The following is a 19,454-nucleotide window of genomic DNA, read 5'->3' on the forward strand; positions in this document are numbered from 1 at the left end:
ACAACAATTAAACCCTTCTATTTAAGTCCCCAAAGAAGAGACACTAGAACTATTGTTATAACATTTGCAGATTAATAGTACAATAATTCCTACCACAAACCTCCCATCTCCTAGTATCTCAGGGAATATCTCTTTGCCAGCTCACTAGACCTAGACCTGTAGTGCCATTTCACTACTGGCTGATGTTCAGTCATTTAGCATAGGAAGATGAACAAACCTATTGCAAAGCTGTCACGTGTGCTGTGTCTCTTCTGATGTACAGTTTCATCCATCAGCTCAAATTTAAAATCTGCTGACTGCTTTCAGTACAATAATCAAGAAACTGAAGACAAAATATAAAAAGCATCATCTCATGCCACTACTATTTCACAATATCCAGAAGGGCTAAAACTCTACTTAAAAGAGATCTGTCAGTTTTCAAAATACATTGTTTAGAGATGGTGCAGGAGCAGCAGCAGAACTGGCAGTAGCACCACAAAGCAGAAGTGCCACCCCTGCTTAGCTGCACTTCAAAGCATCCTCAGGAACCAAGACAAAGATCTCTCCAGCTGATCTCAGGGTCCCCTCCACACCTACCACGTTAAAAAACACATTAAGTTTTCTATATCACTAAAACTTAGAATTCTACCAAGTTGGATAAACATTATGCAAACACTGTAGATTTACAGCATATGCTCATAGAAGGTTAAACCCTATTGAGAAGTACATATTTAGCTGTGTATACACAATCACAGATTAGGTACTCTAAGCACTAAATTACATTGCATATTAAGTAAGGAGACTACTTCTTCCTGTAAACAGTTTTTATTCTGTGCTAGAGAAAAACATAAAAGGAAAACAAATATTTAACAGAAGATTTACTGAAATCATTCAGTGACAATAAAACAAAAAAAAATATGCAAATGCTTCAGGTGTACTGAAATTAGTTCTAACACAAGCCAATTCTCAGAAAAAAATATCTCAGGATATTTTTGGTATCTTTGTTACCCTGTAGCTGTAAAAACTGTAGCAACTGTGCATGTTGGCTACACATACCCTGTCAGCCTTTTAAGTGTAGCCCTATCCTCACAGACACTTCCCAAAGCTCAGGCTGCCCTCTTGCTTTTCCCTGCTTTATCAGAAGGGAGCAGGGCAGAGGCCTCATTTCCAAGACTCCCTGAGGTTTTTGAGTACAAGGATGTGCAAAGATGTCCTCTTGCAGCTGCAGGACTGAAGGCTTGAATTTCTGCTCACTTTTGTCCACTACAGGAGAAGGAACACATCTAATTCACCATTAGAAACCTTCATCCTTCCCCTCCTGCAAATGAAAGTGGATGCAAAGAAAGGAGAGGCGAGATGGCAAGCAGGACATGGGCAGATGAAAATTTGATGCTAGAAACCACAGCAAGATTTATTACTAACTGGCAACTTTTCTCTTCCAGCTAGTGTTTCTTTTTAGTATGCATTAAGGTTAAAGAAAAAAAAAAATAAAAAGGACTTTTGATGTCTTGAATAGTAAATGTCATCTACTGAAAGGACCGAAACACAATTTCTGCCACAAATTACTCACTAGGCTACTGAACTGATAGTTAGTGATTGCCCTCAGCCTGTGTACCTATGCAAGGATAGGCAGGCAGGTACTAAAGTCTCCTCCTTCACCCTCTTTACTTTTTCATGTTTTTCACAGTTTTCTCCTTTTCTCTCTCATGTTTCTCTCACAGCCCAAAGTGGAAGGTAAACCAATTAATATTTGAGTTAGATGTTTGACTCCATTTAGTTAAATTTGCCTGGAAGTCAGGCAAAACAAGTATGACCCACTTCAGTCACTGCTGTTGAACTATGATTTAACAGTGGACAAATGTAAGAGCAAAGAATATTTACTTGAAATGAAATAATCCCTATAGAGTTTTGACCTTCTGGCAAAGAAGGGTGTACACCTGGGTAGGACAATGACCACTTAACAAAAAAATAAACACAAAAATGATTGTTCTAAGAAATATTTAGCAACCTCCCACTGAGAATACTTGTCCACCAAGAAATGCACACATCCTTTCTGATGCAAGGATCACATTCCTTTTGCTTTCATTCCAGCCACAAGTCACACATCCAGCTGCAGTTTAGCTCTCCCTGAGGAAAATACACATACAATTGAAGTGCTTTTCCCCTTGATGCTACTTCTCAGGTGCCCTGCACAGAGGTGCAAACCCTTTTGCCAGTCTGGGACAGTCAGCAGGGTAAAATCACTCAGGTGAGAATATTAGAGCACATGGCATTTGTTGGAAGAATTCAGTTACTAACATTTTGAAGGATGTACAAAATATTAACAGTAAGCAAGGATGACAAGCATGACAGTGAGCAGACAGGAAGCCAAGTGTGTAGCCTTGACTGCAAACTCAAACAGTGGCAGGGAGGGGATTTAGGGCTGCTCCTCCAGTTGACCGGGCCCTACTGATGCCAAATTCAGATCCCTGTGTGGGCACTGTGTATAGCCCCAGTGTCAGGTTGCTGTTCTCTGCCAGAGAAAAGATAATGAAGCCACAGGCTAATAACCTGGGGTCCATTAATGTTTCTGTAGTAGCTGGAATACATCAGGACAGCTTGAAGCAGCACCCTCCCTACTCTGCCTGCTCCCAAGGTGACAGCCCAGGATTACACTCAATTACTTTAGGTCTTTGTTATACAGCAAATGGAAAGGATGGAAACTAAAACTGCACTCCAATTGAATATAAAAGTAATTCCAATTTATTAAATTATTGCAGACCACACAGTTCTTGTGAAGCTACTTCTGAAGAGTATGTCTTACTAAATCTCTTAAAATATATTGACTTTGCCAGCTTTAGCCCACATGGCAGATCTTCCATTCAGTAACCAAACTGTTTCATGTAGAGATTAACCCAGTGATCCCACACTTGAAAGAGATCGCTGCAGGACTTCATTCATATTCTAACACCACCATTCTGTTGGGAAAGGCTAATTAATCCACAGTAATAGCACAGTGATGAAACCTGAAGGAACTGCTGAAAGGTGGCTCTGCTAAGGTGCTTTAATCAAACCAGGAAATTTTATATATATGCTATAAATAAATATTATGTTAGCTTATAGGATCAACAAAATTATAGGAAATAGAGGACTACTCTAGGATACTAACTGGATATTATATTCATACTCGGCTGCTAAATATGCCATTTCTGACATGGTGTTTGTGTTATAACATTGATTTCTGTCTAAGAGGTAACAGTCTGCAACAGCTAACTAGGATTTTTTTAACAGTAAAATAAATTGATGAAGAAATTTTTTCTTTACCTTATCCTTGGAATGTAAAAGATTCTTTAAAAATTTTCCAAATTTTAAGAATTGTTTCAAGAAAATGCAGTCCTCATACAAGATTTTTGATTTACAAGTTTACAAAGAAGTATGCAAGTTCTGAGTGAATGCAATTGTAAATCACTCTTTGAACTAATGTAGCAGTGCACAATTGTTGGAACTATTTGCTTCACACTTTTTGGGAAATAAAATTTAAAATGTATGCACATATGCTTAAATTCCTAGCATCACACATCTGGGCCACAAACTTGGAGAGAATTACAAAGGTACCTAATTTTATACAAATTAGTCATCTCAGCAAATACAAATTTCCATCTGAAAAGATAATTATTGCTAATTTGTGGACCTAATGAAACACAAAACATTTACCTACATAATCTTAATACTTTAAAAATCAATTCTAACTGCTTTTATCTGCCATTTTTTTGTCCTTGGTAATAACCAGAATAGATTTCAGTTCATATTTTTCCTTAGACCACCCCCTTGTTAGCATAACACAAAGAATTATATCCAAAAGTTCTATTTAGACCATGTTCTCTAAACAACCAGTTTCTGTACAGCTCAGAGCAGTGTCAGGGAGCCAAATGTCTCAAAGGATTACTGGAAAGAGAGATATTGTCAGGACACTGTTTAGAGTGCCCTGGGTGAAACAGAGACAGTTACTCCCAAGCACCTTGGGCATTCACTAGTACAGGACTTATTAAACTGCATTTTTCAGAGTCAGACTCCTCACTTTCCTCAGAAGTTAGAAATTTTAGGAGGCTAAAAGCAAACACTCAGGCACTGGAAGGGCATCTGAACAGTCTCTCCTTTCTGGGCTTGTGAACAGGTTGGAAAATATCTTCAAATGTTTTCCTGAGTTTAAAAAGACCGTCTACAATTTTATTCTGCGGTGACTAATCAAATATTTGCATAAAGCTCATTAGAATTAAGCAATACCACGTTTCTCTAAAATTGTCCTCAAGAGAACCTGGACAAACATCTTTACACCACGACTCCTCGACAAGAGCTGCTGCAAACAACTGCGTCAGAACCTGCAGCTTTCCAGCGGGTGAGAAGGATTTGTCAGAGAAATAGGCTACCTAAAGGTCACTTCACCTCTCTTCACCTCTCTCACACTTGCATCCCTGTCCAAGAGAGCTTTACTTGAAGATCTTCAAGCTCAGTCTGCAAATGAAATTCTGTGTAAAAGTCAGAAGATGAGAAGGAATGTGAGTGATGCTGCAGAGCCCCTTTGCCGAGCCAGTGACTTTCACAGAGCCCTGAGCAAGCACATGAAGCTTTTCAGCAGCACCACACTGCTGTCTTTACTTGAGCAGAAATCACTTGGCTGTCTGAAATAACAGCACAAACCAGAAGAAACAGTTTTCTGTGAATAATTTGAATTTAGACATTCTTCCTTTCAGCAGATCAGACTCAGAGATGATACCAACTCACTCTTGCATATGAAAAGCCAGTAGGGACGACCAGGTGCTGCAGTTATTCAACTGAAAAATGCTGTGGGGCCCAAAAGCACAAAGGGATTGTGAGGTACAATAGGAAATAAGAAGTCATACTCCAAGAACCAAAGAAAACAGCGTTTGGGAATGACACTGTGCACCTGCTAAAAGCTGGACAAGATTTGACTTTGCACTGGAAAATAATTAAGATTATTGCATTTTAATAGGTGAATAAAGTGAGATCAGGAAGTGGAAACTGATGATAAGGCTGTAGAAAAAAATCTCACCAAAACCTTGTTCTCTGTAGAATGGCCCAGATCAACCAGGCCAAACTCATAAAATTAGGAAGTAACAAATAAATGCCTCAATAAACAGATAATTGCCTTGTTCCTGTTATGAGACAGAGCACTGAGCCACACTGTCTTTAAAACTACATTTAAATAATCCTTCTAAAACCCCTGAATATAAACAAATATCATTTATCTCTTGTCCAAAGCAGGAAATTGAAGTAATGAGATTAAAATATTTTTCCAAAGCTACAATTCAAGCCATTTGCAAATAGGATTAGATCACAAGATCCTAGACCAGCCTTCTGCACACTAGAATATATGAACTCTTTATTAAGCTTTGGGGAATACTTTCTTAAAATAAGAAAAAAAATCACTTTGTCTAAATCTGTGTTACACTGTAAATGTAGTAGTAAGAACAATCAATACATTTAACTGATTAGGAAAGGATTATATGTTGATTTTAAAAAATCTGATTGGATGTCTGCACACACTGTAGACCAAAGAAACACCTTCCACAAATGAGGTGCACAGATTATTCTGCAGAGCATCAGGTGCAGCAGTTGGTTTCACCCATGCAGGCTTTGATTCTGTGGGTAACCTTAAAACAGTACTGGGGGGATTTTTTACCTTCCAGTCTTTCTTGATTTGTAGTTCTGATTCATTGTAATCCAGAAATTAATATTAGTTACACGGAGAAGATGAGAAGAGAGAGATAGTTATCAGGGTGTTCTGAGGCTTAATTAATATTTGCAAAGCTCTTTGAGTTTCTTTGATGAAAGAAGCCATAGAGGGCAAAGTGCTATCATATTATTATTTTTATTATTATTAATTAGTTTTCTATTGAATTCATTGTGTCAATATACAGATTGTTGAACCCACTTGCTTCACCAATTGTTGTGCTGTGGTCTTTACAAGTGCTCTTTAGAAGCTTCATTGTGGTGATTGAGAATATCGAGGAGGAAATAAAACAGAGAATAAATAAAGTCTACTTACAAGTTATAGACACAAGTTTGAAACAAGCACTTTATCCACTGATCTGGAAGAAATTGTTGCCATAGCAATGATTACACTGATTATTTCCTTGGATGCTGGACTGTCACTTTAAACACTGAGTTTCTGGATGTTTGCAAATAGTCTGCCAAAAAAAAAACAAACCACAAACCAAAAAAACCCAAACATTACTTGGGAAGTTTCCCTCTGTGTTGCAATAATTAATTACCCTGTATCCTGCCCATGAAACCCTCCCTGGGAGCAGGGTGAGGTGGTGCATGGGGGGTTCCAGGGCACAGCTGGAGCTGTGGTTACAGAATGCCCAAAGCAGTGCTGCCCAGCCCGGAGCACTGCCTGGGCACCATTCACTGCTGGGATGGAAACTGGCACCCAGCATCCTCCCCAAGGGCCAGATGCATATGAGCTATTCAGGTTTTCACCACTAGTGACCATCTAAACCCCCAAACAGCAGATGAGTCATTGAAAAGAAAATCCATATCTAGAATTCATTTGTAAATCAGTCAACTTTGATTTCATATTTAAAAGTTAAGGCTACTTGTTTTTGTGTCCACAATACTTAATTTTTAACATTTCTTTTCTGTAAAGACAGGATGGTTAATTTTAAAATATTAATTTAAAATTTTCTCCTAATTATTTATCTTTTCCATTGAAAATAGTGACCAATCTCATCACAGCTAAGCTCATTTTGAAGTTTCTGGGAAAGAAATATTTTTAGCTCAGTGCTCTTTTATGTACTTGCATTAACTACAGATAGGAATCTGAAATTACTATGATTATTTATAATTGTATTTTTTTTAAATATCAATTACTGTTTTCTATTGCTGATGAAGTTCAGTACTTGTTGGCACCTTATATAAATCTACATTGTTGCAGTGGGAGTTCATCTTCCAGCACCTGAGAATCAGGTTTCTGCACACCAAATTCCAAATCTTTTAACTGTGTGTGGCTCACTAGCAGGAGAAAATTTCTCCCTCCTGTGCACAGGGGTATTCAAAGCTGCATTTCCATTTAGAAAAACCATGGTCATACACTTTGGGAAGTGTGCATTGATTTATTTCCTCTGCCAAGGATACAGAGAAGCACAGACTATAGAAAAAACTCCTTTTCCAAGGGTTTCCAGAGCAGCCTCTCTTGTGCCAATCACTCACTTCTATCAGACACTATTCCCACAGACATTTCTGTACACAGGACAGTTTTCCAGCTGGACACCAAGCCTGACTCCATTGCACAGATTTGTTTATAGCTCACTTCTTCCCTTTCCCCTCCCCCTATTTATGCCAGGAACAAGCTGCACTATTTTTCTCTTTGTGAGGATATAATTTAGTTTTCACTCAGCCTTTAACAAGGTTATACACCCATTAAGATTTACGTATGTTTTGCCACCAACAGATTTGACCGCTGGAACATACTCATTTTTTAATTTAATGCTATTTTAAAAAAGGAAGGCAAAGCTAAAATCATTATTATGAAAATTAGACTAGCGTTTGGAAAGAAGAGACAAGCAATTCCACAGCAAACAAAGAGATCTGTAATAACACATCTCTATAGTCAGCCAAGTGCTTTGATTATTTTTTTAAGCAGTCATTTTCTTTTATTTATAAATTTGGGATTATAATGAAAGTTGGCAATTGAGTAGGTTACAATTTTTAAAAGATCGGCCAATAGGAATGGAAGTGAGAGTACTGAAAGATACTGTGTGACATGAATAAACACTGTGGAGAATATATAGAATTTTTACTCTTTGGAAGTTTGCATAAAGCTTGGAAAGCATGGGAATACCTGTCACTGCAGGCTGGAGAGCTGTGTGGTGATGCCCCAGCTGCTCTGCCCACAGAGCTCGAGTGCAGACCCCTCGCAGAGCCACGTCCTGCAGTGCCCTGCTTCCCTTGGCACAACTGGCACGGGACCTGGCAGCTCATCCCCCTGCTCTGCTCAGGCACTGGGAAGTGCTCACACACAGCTCACACTCTGCAGTGCTACCTCAGAAACGCTCACAAAGCATCTGCATTGCATTACAGACACAATAAGGGGTTTAAGTGTGGTGTGCCTTGTTCACACTGATTTCCTAACTCACATTGACTTCCTTGATTTCCAAGGAAAATCCATTAGGACCAATCTCATTTGTTTCTTCCCACTGACTACCAAAAGTGCTAAATCATTCTATAAAATGTTTCTCAGTTTATTACCTAGCATGTTTTATGACTGCAATAATTGCAAGACTTAGTTCTTTAATCTTCAACATATCATCTCAATGAATTCACTTTGTTAGATACATTGAGGGCTAAACTGCTTTTGTACTGAAAAACCCTGAAAGGTACCTGACTAGACTTGAAATATCAAATCTTATGACATAATTGCAGATAACATAATAATAGCCACACCATTCAAGAATATATCCCATCAGAGTGTTTTCATTCTCTAAATGAAGGACGAGAGCAAACACATGTCTTAATTAACCATTTGATCGTGTCTTTATAGGTCTCATTGCTTTGATGCCTAAAACCAGCATTTCTAACAACTAAAAACATGGGCAAACCAGATTCTTGAGGCTGCTGTTGCTTTTAATCCCTGAAAGTGGGATGGCAATCCTCAAAGGTCCTTACCAAATGGAAATACCATACTTAGAACTTGAAAAATTTTTCACCACAGTGCAAATTTCTGGCTCCTGTCCAAGAAATATTCCCTTCTCCTCAGCCTGCTGTTCTTAGCAACTGATGATATCATCTGACCTTTCCCTCTATTCTCACTCTCTGAGGCTATGTTCATATTTGGAATTGCATATACTATTGAACTGGATCTGATATTTAATTCTGAAATATCCTGAAAGAAGAGAATGTGCACTGACTGGCCTAAATAAAAATAAACACACAGGAGGTCAATTACTCTGATTCAAATAATGTAATCCTCTATATCATCTACTTGGGTTTTTTTTCAAAGACATTAAGCATTATGTACAAGAATAATATTTAGTGCAATAGAATTTCCTAGTGTTGAATTATTTTGCTGAAATTCTTGTAAACTTAGAGCTTAGTGTTCCCAACAATGGAAGCAACTGACACAGGAGTGACCCCTCAGGATTAAGATAGTTACCTGCATAGTCTGCCCTGCCTTGAAAGGTGCTCAATTAATGTTGTCAGAGGAAATTTTAAAACCAGAGCAGAACTACAGGTTACCTTTCTAGACCATCTCCCCAATTTCAAAAAAACTTTGCTTTTCAGAGACTATCTCAGGCAGAAGTGATGTGTGTATGTTTAAGAGCTGGCTGACTTGCTGTATATATTATACATATGTACTTTAGTCTTGCTGCTGTTTGCTACATTACTATTCCAATTACTGTAAGGCTTTCTTTCACACTGATATTTTAGATACTGCCACTTTTGCAATTACTAGCAAAATACTCGGATGGCATAAGTATAAACATGTCACTTTCCCCTCCAATTCCTGCATTTTAAATGCTTTGAAAGAAAATTGAGCTTAGCAATAAAAGCTAGCACAAAAGGAAATGAAATAACTTAATTGTGGAAACTTACTTGGACTTTTTTTCACTTTCAAAGAAACATTTATACTTCTTCCATATTTAGACACTCAGAAATCTCAAATTATTTTCATTGCTCCGTGTATTTTGTTGTAATTTCGATTACACCAAATATTTGCTGCCTTGACCAAATGAATTTTTTTTCACTGTCTTTATTTAATTCAAGTAATTAAATGCTTATTTGGCTACCACCTATACACATGGGGGTCTCCTATATGTATAGAGTGTAGCCAAAGGATACACATATCCTTGTCTCTCTAATCTCTTTTTGTCTAACTGAATCAGCTTTCCTAACATTATGTAGAAGAAAATAACTTCATGGAAATCCTATTCTCTAAAGTAGTTCATATGTTGACAGATTTATTTCATTGGGTCTCTAAACACATTATTCCTTTACAGATGCTAAGTATATCATTTCATAGACCATTTACCTTTATAGTTATGGACATTTTAGGACTATTGAACTATTAAAATACTAAATCTTAAGCTTTATGCACTGCAAGTTTAAAGATAAATAAGCTGAATAAGTATATATACATCTACCTCTCTGCACTCTATACAACAAAGGCACATACCAGCATGAGGTGATATAAACATTTTATCAGCCGAAATTTAGAATAACCTCATTAATTCTGAGTGGTGCAGCCCCAAATGAATTACATCTGTCATACTATAAAGAGCTATACAATGCCAGTAGAGGGTATTGCAGGAAAGATTTGGAGAAACGGATAAACTTCATTAATATTGTCTTCTTGGTAACCCTTGGCTCTTGAGGTTGGCACTCTAAAATCAGAAAACAATAAATTTCATACATCCAGTTGAGATGGGCAGATATCTGTCTACATCACAAAGTCCAACTTCTCTACATTTTTAATAACAAATTTATGCATGAGTGAAATGCTAGTTTTCCAATGGCATCTTCATATAAAAACAGGTAAGTATATTTTATCTCTAGGTCAGCAAAATTTCTCAAGACTGCTACAAAGTAGATGTATCTCAAATAATTCTGCCTACAGGTTGTGCACAGAGGGAAATCCGAAAGATGTGAAACCTGCAGTCATTTCTGTGTCTGGAACAGAGACAGCACAGCAGATTTGTCAGAGCTGCTTGTTGAGGTGGCATTGGCAGCACAGGAGAGGCTCAGCAGAGGCTGACTGTCATTGACAGCACAACTTGGCCTAGGTCAGCAAGCTTAAAGCCAGCTTCATGCACAAAAGTGCAGGGGATCACTTCACACTTGTCACCCTTGGCTGTCCAGATGGTAACAGGGAAACTTTATAAGCAACCAAAACCAGAACCAGTTCTCCAGCACGTGATCGCTCACGTGGCAACAGCTCCACGGCAGTGATCTACATTTCTGTCTTCACCAAAACACTTTGTACAAGAAACTGCCTACACACAATCTCCAGGGCATCCTGCTGCAAGCCTTTCTGGTAGTGATCACAGCACACCTGTATTCCATTTTCCACATAGAGGAGTAAAAATAAAAAATCAACTGTAAGTTTAGAGTAAGGTCACTAATTTTAAAGCCTTCAAACTGTCATGGGTCAAACTACCTTGTGGTTGCTTTTGTCATCCATTACACTTTCTGCAAGTGGTTATCATCTAAAGTACTATGGGGAACATTCCCCTGAGAGGCATTCTCTGGAGCAGAGGGCAGGCTGCGCTCCATCAAAGCCCACAGCTGTGAAATATACTATACTACTGCAGAGCACCACGAGCCAGTCTTCACCGAAGTCCCAGGGTAAAATTAATCTTTTGAAACAGATATTTATCCATTCAATCACCAGTAAGATAGCCCAGTTTTCTTATGGAAACAAATTAATCCTATTTGAAGAAGCATTTTAAAAGTAACAAAAAAGAAAAAAGAGAATGGCATTTACTTTTTTATTTATGTCATTTTCAATATAGATAGAGCCCACAGAAATACTCACAGTTAATATAAGAAAGCACTTCTCAATGTAACTATCTTGCAGTTGCTCTCATTATACTACACTTTAAATATTTGAGATTAAATTCTCCCTCTGAATGTAATTTTAAAAATAGTTTTAGGAAAGTAATTCATCCATTTTTGAGACAGGGGCATTTTTCAAATGTGAATAATAAATCGATAATAAGAAAGCTTAACAGCTTCATGATTTGCAATGGGATTTTGCAAAGTTTGGCAGCAACTTAATTTTTAGGATACTGCACTGGAGGTCAAATATGCTCTCTACCTATCAGTCCTAACTGAACTGTAAGGTTCAGAATTATTGTCTGTGCATGCTCTTAAAAGGCAACATCAAAATCCTCTAAAAGTTTAATCTGCACTGAGCAACCTCTTCCCTTTAATAAACATGACTAGCTTCAATTTCTTCATTTTTCTTCTTTAGCATTAGAAAAAAATTACGATCCTGGTAAGCAACTGCTACATAATAATAAAGGAGATATATGGCCTTTAAATTTCTTACAGAGAGAGAACCTCATACAAATAAGAAATGTAGCTTATTTAGATTAAATCTGTAGTCTATCTTGTTAAAACAGATCAGAGGTTTTCCTTGATTCAGAGCAAGTCAGGTCATAAAAATAGAACCCATCACTTTTCACTTACCTAGCAATGCAATTTACCTCTCCAAACCTTTCAAGCTACTCTCATTATTAACAAACTAGCTCAATGGTATTGCAGATGTACAGGTGGCATATGAGGTTTTTGTTATTTTTCCTTTTTATGTGTTGCTTCAGATACAGAGAACAGATATTAAACTGTTGCTTATTTAAAAGATAGTACCAAAACACAGAAATTGAAGATAAATCTGAATTTCTTTCTATTCCCAGGTTTTCTCATTACTGGTTTGATTTAAGCCAGCTACCAGTTTGCTATTAAAGGAAAAAATCCCATATAACTATAAAATTAAATATTTGTTAATTATATAATATTTTCTGTGTATGTTTTAACTGACAAAAACTTCATCCAATGGCACAAAATAGAGCTCTATTAACCATGGCAGGATGGATTGTAAAGGCACTTCTGAGAGTTATAAATATTTGTGTGCACTCCAAGTCTGGGTCATCTAGCCCAGAGAAGGATTTGTGTGGTGGACAAGGACACTGATTATATCCCCAGCCATCCTTTCCCTCAAAGGGGAAGAGAGGGAGTCCTGATCTATTGAAATTCTTGGATTGCTCAGGCACAGTGGGGCAGGAGAAGAGTTTTCTCTCCACTACTGTTTTATTTACTGCCCTGGGAAAAAAAAAATGTTTCCCTGTTAGAAATTGATTTAAAAGTGTATCAGGAGATTTTAAAGAGAAAGAGCTGCAAAGAACTCACCACTGTTACAAGCTTTATTATGAGCTATATTGCAGTACTACAATTCAATAATAGTTGGAGATACTATGCTGGTTTGAGGCATAAATTTCCTGTAGTGGTCTCCTGTTCAGTGCTTAGGTCAGGATCATGAAGTCAGACATTCTATAAACAGTTATTATAAAAGTATTAGCCTTCCTGGGTCTCAAGAAGAAGAGAAAAACAAGTCTAAACTATAAGTTATTTTCCTGGCTTAGTAAATCACAGACAGGATTTTGGCCTTAGTGAGCTGTAGCTCAGCAAGGTATTCAACATTTCATCTACTCCAGTCTTGTCATTACTTGTCCTTATGTCACTTTTTCTAAAGCTGCAGCAGACACATTTGCTAGCACAGGTGTATGCAAAGCTCTGCCATTTATCTTTAAACACAATAGCACTGATTTGGCCCGTCACGAGCAGGTAGGATAGACCATGACAGAGGGAATTAAAGTCTCACTCTGGGGAAAGTTTGATGAGGTTTTCCCACTGTCACATTGAAAATAGCACCAAAGGGAAAAAAATTCCTGTACAGGCTGTATCTATATTGGAAGCCCTCCTTTGGAGTGCAGAGTGACCTGCTGGGGTGGGGTAGCTGGTGGCCCAGCTCCTGGCAGATGATCAGGTCCCTCTCTGCTCTGTGGGGCACAGGGAGCCTAAGCTGTCCCTGCTGATGTGCTTATGGTTCAGGCTGCAGCCCTGGGCTGGTGCAGACACTGCTCCTCACACCTTTTCATAAAGGACAGACACATGGACATGATGAAAGGTGTGGACCCTCCTGCACCATTTTGGAAGCCAGAATTAGAGTCAGAGTAAAGCTAGGAGCCATGTAACCCTGTCACTGTGACTCTTCTCCCAAGCAATTTCCTATGGTCTAAACTGGAAGCTCTGAGCAGCCTCAGGCAAAGTGTGGCTGGCTGGGGCTGTGTATTATGATGGGGACCAAGGAAGAATAAGCACACTTCTAGTTAACCTAATCAGCTCTACCTTTGCCAAAAACTTTACTTCATGTAAGTCCATTTGATAGCCTACATTGTTGTCTATTTGGGCTCACTAGACTGCTAACTCTTTAAGCAGGGGCTATTCCAGGAAGCTGAATGGTTTTTAATGCATGGTACTAAGGGGCTTCCTAGAGGTTTGCTAAACTAATTGATAGCCAAGAAATTAACAGCATTATATTATGTTCACTAAAATATTTCAAGACACACAATATTTACATTTTAGAACCCGCTCTTATATTTTATATTAATTTCAAACTCTCTTACTCAATAATATGAAAATATCCATAATTCTTGAATGGAATCTTTTACTGTTTATGAACCTGGAGAATGGTTGTTCTGTCCTTAAATACACTTAAAATCTACACAGAAGTGTAAATATTTAGTCCAGTACATGGGGATTTAGCTGTGTGATTTTGATTTGCATTAATAAATACAAATATTTACAGTACATTTCTCCCAGAACGTTTATGGTCAGATTTGGTGCAATAATAGAATCATGGGGAATAAAGTATCAAAACAGTACTCTTCCATCAAGAATATTCTCCAATATCTAATGCAGCATCTAATATCCCACAGGAAAGACCTTAGCTTAAGAGTGTCCTAGGGTGCTTTACAATAAAAGCATTTCTCCATATTAAACCAGTAATATCAGAGGTAACATGAGGAGGGAAGGAGAACATTTGCAGCTTTGGAACCAACACTTCTCTACCATACAGGATCCCTTTTTTATTCACTTCCAGGCTAGACCAAAACTTTGCAGAAACTGCAATGCCACTGACACACCTGAGGCAGTTTTAAAGCAGCTAACTCAGGTACCAATGGCAGTGTATCCATGATAAACAAAAAGTCAGTGAAGATAGATTTGTCCTATACCAGCCCCTATCCTGCTGGTAATACCCAGTTTTCTCAGCAGTTTCTATAGTCACAGGCATTACTGCACAGCAGCACAACTTAAACCTCCTTAGCAGGAGATCTTAGCCCATTCAAGAGTTGCCTTTTAATTGGGAGAATCGAAAAAGCCTCAATAAAAAAATGTGTTGCTTAACCAACTTACTTAACTAACTCTTTGTGCTGAAAATGTTCAAAGATCAGCTCAATGTTTTAGAACAGTCAACTCTGTCTGAATTTTGTATGTTGAGTGGTAGCTCTGGCTCTTACTTGTTCACTTCAAAGCTCTCAACGCAGCAACGCTTCCTGCCCCACTGAGTTGTGGTGTTGGGTTTGGTGCCAGCACATTTACGTTTAGCACTGAGCCAAAGAGGGCTCAAATTCATGCAGAGTTAAAAAGTGCTGGTGAAGATGGACCCTTCATGAGGTGAGAGCTGCTCCTGGTTGTCCTACTCAGGTGACCCTGGTTAATCAGCACCACAGTATGAAGACTAACACCAAAAAAACATGAGTTTGCTTCTCCACATCCTTTGAAAAGATTCCAGCCATAGCCTTTCATTAGCACTTGGCAAAGCCACCTTCAAAATCACTCCAATCTACTTTTGTCTTACACACATTTTCCTTTTAAAGGCTTCCCATGACAAAGACCCTGAGGGAGTAATTCTTCCTCTTTCCCAGTGGAATTTATCTATTCAGTGTGCCACTACAATTTTTAACAGTTAGTTCCTTCTTCATTAAATTAAAAGGTAATGGGATTATTTTTACTTGCAATCTGAACTAAAATGCAAACTGAATAGAGAATATTTATGGCAGACTCTCAGTTCAGCAATAGAAAAATTAACAGTAAATTAAAAAATTCTGCAGATTACCCCATCCCATCCACCAGACAGATACCCAGTGTCTGCTGTATGCTGATTTTCCTGTATGTTGTCCTGACATCAGACGCACCCAGTTGCCATCAGAACTGCATTTGAAATAAAATGCTCACTCTGCATGCTGTGAACAGCACTTGCTGTCCAGCAGCTCTCCTAATCCACCTTTCTCAACTTGCAATTCTCCACTAGGATACAGGATCATATAGCCAGCTGTACAGATAACACAGTTGTAGCCAACATGCATTCCCGCAAGTCTTAAAGTTAAATTTCTTTTTTAACAGCAAAAATCTAGGATTACAGGGATAGAGCTAATAAGCAGCTCCAAAGTACTGTCTGGAAAAGAACCAATAAAAGATTTTAAAAAAACCACAGTGATTAAATAAAAATATATATAATAAAACAAACACAGTCAAGCTATTGAACCCCACAGCCTAGGCAGAGCAGCTCTTCTCTGCAAGGAATAACAGAGCCTTTTCACTGGTCACTTACATTCTGTTTTCCCTAAGAAGAAAACTAAAACCAAAAGCTACGACCTTAAACCAACAGATAATTCTCATCTAAATGGTGTTTTAAAATCAAACCCTTCAGATGTCTGTTCTCCTGGGAAATGACACACATGAGCACAGACTGCAAATGGCTTAACAGTTTCTGTTTGCACCACTGTAAGAATAAAAACAACTAAAGTACTGCTATGGATGTCCTTGATTTTATTCCTTTGTCATTTTAGAGGAACTGAGTTATTTTGACTTTTTCCCAAACTTAGAAGACCAGTTTTAATACATACCAAGAGGGTCTTTGATGCTCTACAAATTAATCACCAGTTTTCTTCCAAAAATCAGGCATCCTCCAGGCCATTCTGTGCCCTCAAATTTCAGAGGATGTTTGAAATGCTAAGCTGGTCTTCTCTGTTTTTGGATTTTTTTTTTTGTCAATCCTCAGTCTGGGATTTAAAACTGCAGTTACTCTAGCATTTCTGCAGTTATTGTGCAGAAATAATTTCTATTCAAAAACTCAGTAATAATTGTTTCAGAGTTCATTAGTTAACCCACGTAGCCTGCTGTACAAAACAGATGTTACAATGCCCATTTCTCAGATTGGAAATCCTATTCCAGAGAATTGTTTCTTGTGTAGTACCAAATTGAAACAAAAGTTATGTCAGCATTTCCAGGCTTAGTCCTTTAAACTGTATTGTCAAAAAAAACCCCCAAAAAACCCCAAAAAAAAACAAAAAACAGAGATCAACCAAGTACAATCCAGTTTGAAACTATGGGTGTTTTTCAAACAAGAATGAATCATAAAGCCATACATAGAGAGACCACCTAAAAACAACTAAAGAGTAAAAAATATATAGATTTTTGGTCGTGTTCACCTATGGTTCTCTACCAGTATCACCCAGAACTCTCAGTGGGAAATAAAGGACACTTCAGCACACATGACTTAGAGGGAAATTATACCCCAAATTTTAAAAGCTGACCATCAATAATGTGAAATTCTCAAGGTGGAGCTGTTAAACAAAAAAAGATTAAAATTAACTGAAATATTTAGATGGTTTTGTCTTTTCTCCAGAACTGGCTCTTAAAAAAAGCCCCATAGCTTCTTTGGCATTTACAGCATTTAGAATTCTTTTTGGTAGCAGCAATATTGGTGCCAATAGTGTGGTTATAGGTCAGCTTTGGAGATAAACAGTTTGTGGGGTACAAAGTCTCTTCTCTGTGTCCCTGAAGTATTAAATAAAATGCTTCAACAAGGCATTGTTGTACATACCTGGGGTTCAAGTTGGGGAAGAAATACAAGGAAATGTGAAAACATGGGATTTAAAGTATCTAAATGAAATTTTATCCATATTTTTCTAGATATTAATTTGCTTACTTCTCTCTTTGCTGCTGTACAACCTCTAACAGAGGGTACAATCCCTTTTTACTGCAATAATAATAACGAAAAGCTTTTGAAGAGATGAATTTTGCAATAGTAGAGATAGAAAACTTAGTATTTTCCTACTAGTCAAGTAAAACAGCCTCAGGGAGCATCAGTAATTTGTTCACAGTCACTGGGAAATTCTAAAATTATTTATGCCTTATTGAGGCCTTGCTTTCTACCAAGAGCAAAAGATTACCCTTCTCATTTTACATAAGGTTAGTTCCAAAGGAGAATCTAATGTCTCTGTCTTCACAAGAACTTTAATTTCATACAAGAAAAGAGAAATTCCATCAAAAATAATGCAGTGTTCTCACTGGTACCATTCTTCTTCAATTAGAACACAAAATGCACAACAATTCTCACATTTTTTCAACATCTCAAATTTTTTTCTGTGTACCCAATTAAATGTGTTTGCAGTAAACATAAATAGACCTTCCACAATACTGTAACCTTCTATACAACAATCTCACAGTATATCAGGTTTCCTATCATCACAAAACACCTAGGAAAGTGTGATGTTTACAGCTGCTTCTGTATTTCAGACCTTGACTTTTTTCACGTCCCACGCATAACACACTTTTGGAGATTTGTCACAAGGTGAAGAACACTGATTAACACTTGGTGTACAGCACTGGACATAACCCTTTAAGAGAGCATGGGACTGACACAGGGATTAATTAACCAAAAATGACAGTAACTAAGCCAATGAAATACGGAGTTTTGCTTTCTGAGAGACTTCTTCAAGAGAATGGGTTTTTTTCCAGTGTCAAGGAGACTTTTCTAAAACTTGCCAACTGCCTATCTTGAGCTTTATTTGTCATCTGGATTGATTATTGTCTTCAATAGGATTTACAGATCCAAGCATCCAAGATTTTGAATGCAATTTCTTGTTGATCTATAAACTGTTAAGCAATAACAGCTTCCTGTATTGGCATGGACTGCCTACCCAAAATGTTCAGCATTTTAAACAGAGAAATAAAGAAAACACAGGTGTCATGCTATGTATAAGGAAGGATAAAATCTTCAAGTGCAACAGACCATCCTATGTCCGATAGTGAAACAGTGTCACATAGGGATTCTCTATGAATACTTTGGTTCATTTCTAACAATGCATGAAAGTCCAAATTCCATGTATAGAACTAGGGCATGCCCACTAATTGCAGAAGCAGGTACTTGAATTGTCTTGCTGGTACAAATACCCAAAACTCAGTTTTAAATGTTTGTAATTATTTTTTGCATATGTTTTGCTGATAGCCCATTACTCTAACCGAAAGCACATGACTATGTGGTGACATCCCTGAATATCAGCAAGCATTTTGTATTTGGCAGTTCAGGCCAGGGAGTCAGACTGATGAATACTGCAGGGCACTGTAATACAAACACTTGATTCATATCAGGAAGAGTGCATTTGATGGGAAGTGTTGCGTTTATGACACACTAACAAGTATGCAGATTGAGTAGATAGTGTTAGCATTTTCATCATTCAGTCTTAGCCATTCCAATAAATAATGCTGGTTTGTGGTCGACAGGACTCTTTTACTGCAGTATCTCAGATGAGTATATAAACATTTATACTTACAGCCACAGTGCTTTCCTTTGTAAAGGAAATTAGGTTCAATCCCATTATTTATTTGCCATGAACTTGCCGAAGGTCACTAAAATGGCCTTTGGGAGATCCTGGAAAAGAGCCCAGGTTTATTGCATGTAAATCATCAACATATTCAGCCCTCAAAACCTGCTGAGTAGAGAAATATAAAATATAAATAACTTGAAATGGTTTTCCCCATACAAGGGTCTAAGAGACAGGCTGGCTTTGGCTTAGATTGGATCTTTTTCAATTTTATCATTTAAATAGTTATATATTTCTTTCTAATAA

At 37.7% G+C, this 19,454-nt stretch overlaps 1 long non-coding RNA gene across 1 annotated transcript in view; it reads right to left on the reverse strand.

Moving 5' to 3' along the window:
* Nucleotides 1-228: 228 nt before the first annotated feature.
* The window catches only part of LOC144246768 (uncharacterized), a 271,425-nt gene continuing 252,199 nt past the window's right edge, over nucleotides 229-19,454 (reverse strand). Inside the window, exon 13 of the long non-coding RNA XR_014956907.1 lies at nucleotides 229-19,255. This is a non-coding gene — a long non-coding RNA (uncharacterized LOC144246768). The remainder of the gene's footprint in view (nucleotides 19,256-19,454) is intronic.

This window comes from Lonchura striata, chromosome 8 (assembly GCF_050655825.1).
Source record: "Lonchura striata isolate lonStrDom1 chromosome 8, ASM5065582v1, whole genome shotgun sequence".
Lineage (NCBI taxonomy): Eukaryota > Metazoa > Chordata > Aves > Passeriformes > Estrildidae > Lonchura > Lonchura striata.